This window comes from Priapulus caudatus, unplaced genomic scaffold (genome assembly GCF_000485595.1).
Source record: "Priapulus caudatus unplaced genomic scaffold, Priapulus_caudatus-5.0.1 Scaffold3721, whole genome shotgun sequence".
Lineage (NCBI taxonomy): Eukaryota > Metazoa > Priapulida > Priapulimorpha > Priapulimorphida > Priapulidae > Priapulus > Priapulus caudatus.
In genome coordinates, this window is record NW_014580782.1 from 1 (window position 1) to 10,717 (window position 10,717).

Below are 10,717 nucleotides of genomic sequence, written 5' to 3' on the forward strand. Positions count from 1 at the left end.
AGTGTTGCCGTCGCTGACGTTGCCATCGGCCCACGAGCTCCGTATGTGAAACCCTACTGAGGCTCTATTTAACCCTCCGCCCCATCCTGTATGAGTTAGACCCTCCGTGGTCCCACGTCACGTCAATCCAACCTACGGAACACCACAACACATAATATAATATACATACTATATAATATATAATAAAATAACCGTGGTCCCACGTGACATCTATCCAACCTACGCAACAACGTGTACATAATTATATAATACTAACACTATATAATACAATACTTACACTGCTATATATCTACAGTATATAGTATATCAATACAATACCGCGTCCACGTCAATCTATCCTCCAACCTACGAAACGACACTTATATATATATATAATACTATACATGTATACAATATATAATACAATAACTGTGGTCACAGACGATCTTCACCTATCTAAGCATGACACATTTAGTTACATGCATACCATCATACTATACACACTATCTTTCCCAACCCCACTCCCTCCTCCCTCCTTCCCCCTCCTCCCCTCTCCCTCCCTCCCCCCTTCTCCCACCCTCTTCCCCTCCGCACCCCCTCCCCTCCCTTCCCCACCCTCCTTCCTCCTCCCGCCCCTCCCTCCCCTCCTCACCCTCCTCCCCTCATCCTACCGTGATTACTCCCGTCACGTCCCCTCCCCGCTGGCTGCCTCCTGTCTCGCCACTTCCATGTCCATAGCCTCCGCGAGACCGAGCCCGATCACCATCTGGTCTCAACACACTATTGGCGCATGATCCGCCGCTGCCGTCTCAGGTCTCGGCCTCCGCCTCGCCGCCGCCTGGCCTGCAAACACCAGGTGGCCCTTAGTCTGCCCCAGCGGGAAGATTCTTGTCTATACATATTTTTATTCATCATCTTAAGCTAACGTAATAACCTAATTATTACTCGACTAATAAAATAATGTAATTAAAATTATTCCTTATTATTTTAATTCCCCTTATACCATGTACTTATCCATGTTAATCTCACTTTTTTATCATATATTATATTACTTATTATTCCTATTATAATTCTTATTAATCTTATTAATTTCACATCATCATCATCATCATCATCATCATCAGCATCATCATCATCATCATAATCATAACCATAATTCACATTAATAAATAACAATGGTAGCCTAAAGGCGTCAGCTCACACGCACTCATCGGGTCGAAGCACCAGGGCTCACGTTCATAGTTACTGAGTATTATCTAAGACTGCGACCTCGCGGATCCATCCACGCAGCCAAGATTCAGGGTCAGACTCAGTCAGTCGTGCAGAGCTTACGTAGTTGGCAAGATGCAGTCGTAGATTCTACGTTATATGCTATGACAATTTTTACGGAGCTGCCCGGTTCTCACTAGAAATCGCAACCTCGTGTAAACGCCGCGATCGCTACCCTATTTGCACTTCCATCTTTTCCTTTAATCTCAGTCATCTGTTGTCGCCCGACCATATAAACCGCTGTCACACTTATTACCTAGCTGCCGTCCTCGCAGACTCCCGTAACGCACCCGTATATCTCGAAGCCTGCAGTTGAAGTAGTGCGTCTGCCCCCCTATGCGTTCTTCCCATCTGCCTGCACCGCACGCTCCCCACCCCTGTCCTTTCGCCACCAGGCCCTCAGCGCTGGGCCACCGTCGCCTCCGACCGGTCGGTGAGCGACATTCTCAGCGTGATGATACAGCGTCGCTCCACGTCCTCCGTCCTTAGACACCTGCCGAAATAACAACATTATAACCACACACATTCATGCACATTATCATATACTTATATAAAATTATCAATATATGTATACTAAATAATATATACATTATACATATACATTTAAAATTTATTTATATTACACCATAATATAAGATAGAACCCTAAATATATGAGATACATAGATAGATAGCATAGATAGCGTAATAAGGTTAGTCTAGCTAATAGGTTCGAAGTAGTAGTAAAAGGTAGGTAGTAGCGAGTAGCGTAGGTACGTAGTAGGTACGGTACGTAGGTACGCAAGTAGCTAGCTAATCAGCCAAAAACAAGGTTACGACCAGTGTGGCATCTTGACACTGACAGTACGTTACACTGTACAATCACGAGGCGTGCTCCAGGTACGGTTCTACATCGTAAAAGCTGACCTATCCAACTTACCTGAAGAGCATTCCTGAGTCAGATCGGCCGTATCCCTAACTCTGCTACGCTTGTAGCTGCTGAACCAACCCACAGTCGAATGTCAATCGCAAAACCACGCCCCTCAGGGGAGCACCCACCACACGAGAGCAGACACGCCGTCAGTCATAGCATACACACACACACGCACGCACGAGCAGATACCAATCATCATCAATCACCGCCGATTGGCACCAACTAGGGTGAGTATATAATAGTAATGAATGTCCCATCACAATGATTAATTCAAGCTAGCGTATCGTGATTTACATAATCAGAGCGTTTCGTTAACCCATGTTAGTCATAGATAGACATGCCCCACATCATGTGCGTTAACAGCTCATGATCACTCATCAGTCAAAATTGTTCCGATAGTCTTGACATTCATTTAGAATTTACGAAAATCCATGCAACGTTTAAAAACCGTTATGGAGCAATCACGTGCTGCTTGCGCGTTGGTTGTGCACCTGCCGTGCATGCTGTTGTGCGTGCGTTCTGCATCTACACTGCAACCTTTCGCGTGCTTCGTCGTGCTGCGTGTTGGCATGCGCAGTCTGCGTCGGTCGGCCTGTGCCGTGCATGCCGTGCGTGCGTGTGCAATACACTCCAAGCCGTGCGTCGTGTGCATGACACGTGCCAAGCGTGCCGTGGGGCTCGTTTTGTGGTGTGCTGACACCCCGTGCGTTGCATTATGTACACTCGTGCGCCGGGTGAGTGCGCGTCCGGCTTTGCACGTAACATGTGGCCGGCGTGCCTGCTGCGTTTGCATGTACACTACTCGTTCGTCTGTGGCATGCGTGCATTATGCAATGCGACGTGCATTGTTGTTGGCATGCTGTCGTGCGCCGTGCATGAGCGTGTTCGGCCGTACGTGTGTGCGTCGCGTGCGGCATGCGTGCGACCTGCGTGTGTTGTGTGTATGCATGCTGATGTGCATTTCGTCTTGCCCTTGTGTTGCTTGCATGCATCGTGTCGCTTTGGGGAGTGTGTGTTGTGGCCTGCGTGCGTGCGCTGGTTAACATGTGCGTTCTGCGTTCCTCCTGCGCCCCAAGTCGTGGATGCGTTGCCTGTGGCAGGTGGTGGCGTGTATCGTGTGTACTGCTGCATTGTGCACCTGTTGGGCGGTTCTGATGACATGTAACATGTGCGCGTGTAGCATAAACTTATTTGTCATTCGTTTGCTACATGACATTACCCCCTCTCCGTGTAATATAGAAGCCACTTTCGTCTTTGGGACAGTGAGCGTGGCCGTGCTCAACTATAGAGGCGCTTACTTGTCGTCGTTGCGTTGACCATTAGAGCTCGTGGTTTAATATAGCGGCGCGTCATCTTCCTCAAGTGGTGACATTGAGCACTGCGTCGGTGTAACTATATGAGGCGCTTACTGTCGTCTCTGTTGACAGCCTTGAGCTCCGTTGAATATAGAGTCCGCTACTGTCCGTCCCGTTGGTTGTGGAACAGTTGAGCCGTGTGTGTGTAATATAGGGGCGGCTACTTTTCGTCGTTGCTTGACAGCTGAGCATGCGTTGTGCTAATATAGGCGGCGCTTACTTTCGTCTTGCTGACAGTGCACAGGCTGTCTAAATAGGCACGCTTACTTGCGTCTTGTGACAGTTGAGCGTACGTGTGAATATAGGGCGCTTACTTGTCGTCGTTGTTGACAGTGAAGCGGAGGCGTCAGCGGCTCAGCAACTCTCTACCGACCGCTACGAAGATGCACCCTCAACGACACTCACCGCACAGACACATACTCTGCCGGTTCACCCACTCATGCGCCGTGCGTAACACACCGTAACATGTACTGTACACGTCAGCTGGTGTTATAACATTCCATTGTAACATGATCAGCCCGGTTATAACACGCTACTTACGTGTCCCTCCGACCACCAGAAATATATATATATATATATATGTATATAATAGCTTATATTAATACAATATATTAATACATTTATTTATTTCGTTAATATATTTATTATATATACCATACCATACACACTGTCTCTCGCCTCACTCATTCCGCGCGTTCGCTTCCCTGATCCAGTAATCATCCTATTCGTCGAAGTCTCGCTGCTGGTGAGGTCAAGCGCCAGAGGCCGCGTCCTTGACCCGCCCGCACGAAGTAACGTCGACCGTCGAGTCTACCACTGCTTCTCTACCTGCCCAACACGCCAAAGTGCCATGATGCTTCGTGATCCATCTATACGCGGCCCAACTAGTGAAAACCAAGTGTACAAGCGAGTCTACAACAATCGAAATAATTAATAACTTACTAATACATATTGTATAATAATATGTTATATTACATATTTACATGATTAGTGACATGCCTGACCTAGCAACGAAACCAAGATAGACGACGATACGAGAAATTATCTACAACTCACCGTTTGGAGGAAGGTAGTCTCTAGACTCCGACGTCATCAGCGGCTCCATCTTTACCCCGGCTCTCCCCCTCCAATCTAGGCAGGGACGTCCGCCGCTCCGCGCCGCTCCCAGTCTAACACCGCAGCCCCGTACAGATCTGTAGTGTGACAGGAAACAGCAGCGTAGAAATTAACTTTGACAACAACGGACTCCTGCCCTCAAAAAAGACGAAAGTCCGCCCAGCAAAATGAGGGAGTCCGCCCAGCAAAATTAGAGTCGCAGCCAAAAAGAGGAACACGCCGCCAGCAAAATGACGACTCCGCAGCAAAAAGGAGCCGCAGCAAAATAGCCGTCCCAGCAAAAAATGGACTCCGCCCAGCAAAAGAGAATCCGCAGCAAAAGAGGCTATCCGGCAGCCCAAACATGAGTTACGCGCCGGCACAGTCCGACCAGCAAAAGAGGGATCCGCCACAAAATGAGGAGGGGTTTGGTGCTTCCGCAGCAAAATGAGGTCGTCGCAGGCAAAAAGAGCCGTCCGCCAGCCAAAAATGAGGATCCGCGAGCCAAAATTAGCGACGTTCTGCAGTTTGAAGTTTCAAAATTAAAAATATTAACAATAACACGTCTTATTTTGAAGCATTCATCGTTACACATCTGCCAATTTTCTTACATTTGCCCGAAAAATACGTAATCCCATGAGCCCGGCCTCTGGAATGAAACTATTAGTATAGTATGGCCCAACATTTTCAGAATCACACGGACTCCTGCCCATATTCATCAAGGAGTATTCTGACTCCGAATCCCCAGTTAATTCCCACCCGGACACGGTGTGTGTATGATTGGTCGGCGGGCCACGCACGTATGGATCAGCCGTGCAGTGGTCAAGCAAATCATGATGCATTGTGTCAGATCGTGTTTATTTGATTTATTTACCACGTATTCATTATCAAATATTCCATCCACACATATCATCAGTACAATCCGATGACGATTTAAATTTTTTTTTACAGCAACAGTCTGACGCATATCGTACTATAAAATATGCCACAATATGTCAACGCTGGTATTAGTTATATACCATAATAAAAATTTCTTCCAAATATAGGAGTTTTGACAACTTTATCAGTATAACTCCATGTAATGGCTATGGACATATGGAGTTCACATATAGCTTGGAGAGTCCGGTAGACATCACGGTTATTAGCTAGAATGTACCACACAAATGATAACTTAAAGAATAATAAATAATAAATAATAAAATATGAGTAAGTAAATGCAGTAATGGCATGTAACACGTTACGTTGTTGTTTGCGTAAGCAGCTGGCAGGAGTTGCAGCTGCCGCTAGACAATATGAGGTAAGTGAGACGATTAGTAGCACTGCAACAAGATAGCAATGCATTGTCGAGGAGACACGCGTTGTTAGAATGTCTCATTCAGGGTAGCATATTGCCATGCGAAACTGGATTACAGATTTTAGTCTCAGCGAGAGGCTTGAAAGACAAAGAGAATACAGTTACGGAGTGTGATTCCGTTAGAATGCGTAGAGCTTAGCGACTGGATGGTTTGTGGGATGTTGTGAGCCCTGTTTCGTACTGTTGAGTGAGCACTAGGGTGTAATATAAGGAAAGCGTCTGCGAGAAAGAAAAATAGTTCTGACCGCTGCAAGATCAGCCTGTACTGTAGTACCTGCTATCATTTTAAAACGAATATACTCTTTTGCGAACACAAATTATATTGCTTGACTTTGATTCATTTTCAACTTCTAAATATTACATTCTAAACACTCTCGTGTAACTACAACGCGCCTACACTGCCAATAATTCACGGACGAACTTCAAGCAAAATTGAGATCATTTTAAAAACAAAAATCTGGCCTTTACACAATGATTTAATCTTTTCCACCTGATCAGTGTCTGCAAAAACAAACGACACACATACAATGTATACTGTCATATACATTCATTACAGGTAAGACTCACCTGCTAATCCGTAGCCTCGTTCCCTGCGCATCGTACAGGTAGACAGGAACTTTCCTCGGATGTACTCCAGCACGGCGATAAGCTTCCATCACAGGCAAACAGATGGCCGACACCGCACTGTACATACAATCATGAGTGATTAGAACATGAATTACATATTAAACATACTAGACACTGCCCCATCAGTTGTCACTGCCTAGACACTGCCCGCTGTGATGTTTATATTTACTTCTATAAAAAAAAAACTTTTATTAAAACTGTTTAACAATATATAACTCATTATAAGATTCGATAGGTGGCCGCATTTGTTTTCAGAAGATACACCGCGCCGTGCCCAAAAATTTCCCACTATTTTAAATGGTTTTTGAACTCGACATGTGTAAAATATGAAAATTTGAAAAAATAAATATAGCCCATGCAAAACTGTCATATCTTCTAGAATGTTACAGAACAACACTTTGCCACTTTTCACACACACACACCTGCACGCACATGCACACACGCCACGCACCACGCCCACATCACACACAGACACACATGCATGGTGTTTTTGACACACTAACCTGTCGGTGTTGATGTTGGTGTCGATGAAAGACTCCTTGGAAGTTTTATTCCTCTCCAGAGCGTTATTTCGAGACCTCCATCATTGTAAAAGCTCTTCATTCTGTAGAAGAGATGTGGTATACATTAACATAGAGAAGAGGTGGGAGAAGAAGAAAAGAGAGAGACAGAGGACGGGGGCGGAGATAGGGTGGGAGAGAAAAGCTACGAAAGAGAAGAGAGCAAATGAAGCAAGTGGATAATCGAAGAGAGTGAGAGGGAGTGTAGGTCGAGCGGGTCCAGAGAGATGAGAGATAACCAGATTCCCAAAGAACCAAGCGCTGATCTGTACCAATAATCCTGCTGTACTTAACCATTATTGCTATAGTTTGAGAGGCTCGATGCAGACCCCGCAATAGATTATCTATCTGCTGCATGCCCTGCTCCTGCTGCCCTCTCCTGCTGCTGCCTTCCTGCCTCCCCTCTGTTGCCCGTTTTACTTTACATTTATTGCTGAGTATTTGCAGGAGGCTTGGTATGAGACCGACCTGCAATCTATTACATACTTGCCTTTGCTGCTTGCTGCCCTACTGTACTGAAAGCTTTGTTACTTACATTATGCTGAGTATATTGAGAGGCCTTGATTAACCGCTGCAATAGTTACATACTGCTGCTCTCTGCGCTCTCTGCTTGCTGTCTGCCGTTGTTACTTACATTATTGCTGAGTAGTTTGAGGAGGGCTTGGATGAGACCGCTGCAATAGTTACATACTGCTGTGTCTGCTCTGCTACTCTGATGTGTTGTTACTTACATTATGCTGAGTAGATTTGCAGGACTTGCATGACACCGCCTGCATAGTTACATACTGCTTTTCTGCTGCTGCTACTGCTATGCTGTTGTTACTTACCCATTATGCCTGGAGTATGTTTTGAGCGAGGGCTTGGATGATACCCTGCAATAGTTACATTACTAGCCCTGCTCTCTGTGCTACCCCCTGTCCGTTTTACTTACATTATTCTGTTATTTAGGAGCTTGGATGATACCCTCCCAATAGTTACAACGCTGGCTGCTGCGTTTTTTCTTATCTATCTCTTATCTTAACATTATTTCTGAGTAGTTTGAGACTGCGATGAACGCTGCTCTGTAGTTCGTAGGCGGACATGCACTTGTCGTGTCTCAGCAGAGCGACAAAGTCTTCGCATCCGTCATCATACTCTCGCTCCCACTCGCCCTCACTCCCAGCTGTGAGCAGGAGAAAACAGGCAGAGAAGATGAAGTCAGTGTTAGTGATGCCTAATACTATCTGCTCTGATACTCTCTGCTTACACTGCCTGCTATAATCCTATTGCTGCTACTCACTGCTACTGCCCTTGCCCTTACTACGCTGCCTGCTACTCCTACTACTGTGCCTACTGATACTACGACTCTGCTGCTGCTGCTTATTATACGCTCTGCTGCCTCATACTCCTACTACTCCGCTCACTACTGCCCTGCCTACTACTGCCACACTACTGCTGTCTCTACTCTATCTACTTAGCTGCCTACTGATACACGGACTCTGCTTGCTGCTGCTGCCTGCTGTGCGCTATCTACTACTGCTTCTCTGCTCCCCACTGCTTTACTGCCGGCATACTCGCTGCTCTACTGCTACTACTGCGCTACTGCTGCTACTCGCTGCGCTTACTACTACTGCCTGCCTCGGCCTGCATCCTGCTGCTACTCTTACTACTGCCTGCTATCTCCTTCTCCCTTCTACTACTGCTGCTACTGCATCTACTGCTGCTACTGCTACTTACTGCTGTGCTAACTGCTACTACTGCTAGTGACTGCTACTCTCTACTACTGCTGCTGCTATCTCCCCTACTACTGCTGCTGCTACTGCACTACTCCCCGGCTACTGCCTACTACTACTGCTGCTGCATGGCTGCCTACTGCTACTACTGCTCACATGCTGCTACTACGCTGCTACTGCTACTACTGCTATGCGCTACTACTGCCGCTGCTCCTACGCCTACCTTACTGCTCTACTGCCTACACTGCTACTGCCTGCGCTACTGCTACCTATGCTGCGCTGCTGCTCCCCTACTACTACTACTACTATACTATTACTACTACTACTGCTACTGACTATTACTACTGCCTGTCTGCTACCGCTCTGCACTACTACACTACTCCTACACACTACTACTACTACTACTGCTTACTACTTACTATCGCTGATTGCTAATAATAATTAAGTAAGACAAATACCAGCCTTATATCATTTAATATATGACAATATCAGATTATGCCCGATATATGTTAATACATCATACTCTCTCTTATATTACCCTCTTATGCTTATCTATCTCTCTTATAAGCACGGCCCATGCGCGCTCTTCCAACCTTATCACCTACCCTCGTTCATTGCCTCTTGCCATAGCAAGTCCAGTTGTCCACTTATCTTCGAAGCTTCGCGACAACGCCCTAGGCTGTCGCTCTGAGCAGCGACAAGTATTGAGTCGCACAGCTCCCGTGCCGAAGGTACCTGCCCGACATGAGAAGCGGCATGATGAGCTCAAACATGCCATAGCATCATCATACATCAGATCTTCTACATCAGATGGGGACACACTAACACAACAAGGAGAGGGACATGACCAGCTCCTATCTTGACATGCACAGCGGTTTCGTGGTCTATTGTCGGGGTATGATACGAAAACTACATAAATACATACACTCTTAGCAATCAGGTAAACTTGACTATGTCACGATTTTCTAATGCAAAAACTGGTAAAAAAAAAATTTGGCCATTTTTTTTCATATTAAAGAGAAAACTAACGAGACTAAACGTATCTCAATTCTTACCCTCATTAAGATTGTGTCCACTAGTTAAAATCCACAAAAACCTGGCGATTGAATGTGTCCTAACATTAAATTGCTTGCTATGCTATGTATGAGTCACCGAGGTATGCTACATCAAACAATTAAGGTAAATTAAAATTAAAAGTATAATGCATCAATTTTAACCATATAAAATGTGAAACAGAATTACTTAGTATTTTGTGAAAAAGTCGAATAAACATATTTATTATTTTACTATTTACGTGACGTAATCACGTTAACTATGAACTTGCTGCTACATAATCTTTAGTAAAATGTCCTCTTAGTCCGACCAATTGACATAATAAACAGGTAAAATATTACGAAAATGGAGTAGCCTGACAAATGACTCTCATAACTCCACGAAACAAAATTCTGTCAACCGTCTACGAAAAAGCACCATTGTAAAACTAACGTTAAGATATTTCATTAAATTAATTAAAAATAATTAAATGATTAAATAATGTAATTTTGTTTCTGACACCAAGCGCCCTCACTATCAGTTATGAGCAATATATGATAGAACATCATTAATTTCTCCCTCGCCTCTTCTCATCTCACCCCCCCCCCCGATCCAGCCCAGCACACGTGCGTGACCTGAGACTCTCACCTTGAGCTGACGGCCTCGACCTTGGAGCGAACCTCTTCCCGCGCTTCCCCGTCCATCCCGGCACAACTCCGGTCCCAGCACGTCTCGCCGGACGAACGAATGCTTAGTTCCGCGGTTCGATTCGAACACGAACCCGGCGAGATCTTCCCTGAGCAACGTAGTCTGCTGCTGCCC

General features: G+C 45.6%; 1 long non-coding RNA gene across 1 annotated transcript; it reads right to left on the minus strand.

Moving 5' to 3' along the window:
* Positions 1-8,005: 8,005 nt before the first annotated feature.
* Positions 8,006-9,502, minus strand: LOC106819572. Its single transcript, XR_001395455.1, has 3 exons — positions 9,469-9,502; positions 8,207-8,313; positions 8,006-8,023 (listed from the first exon to the last, which is right to left on the minus strand). It is a non-coding gene; the product is annotated as an uncharacterized LOC106819572 (long non-coding RNA).
* Between the last annotated feature and the right edge of the window lie 1,215 nt (positions 9,503-10,717).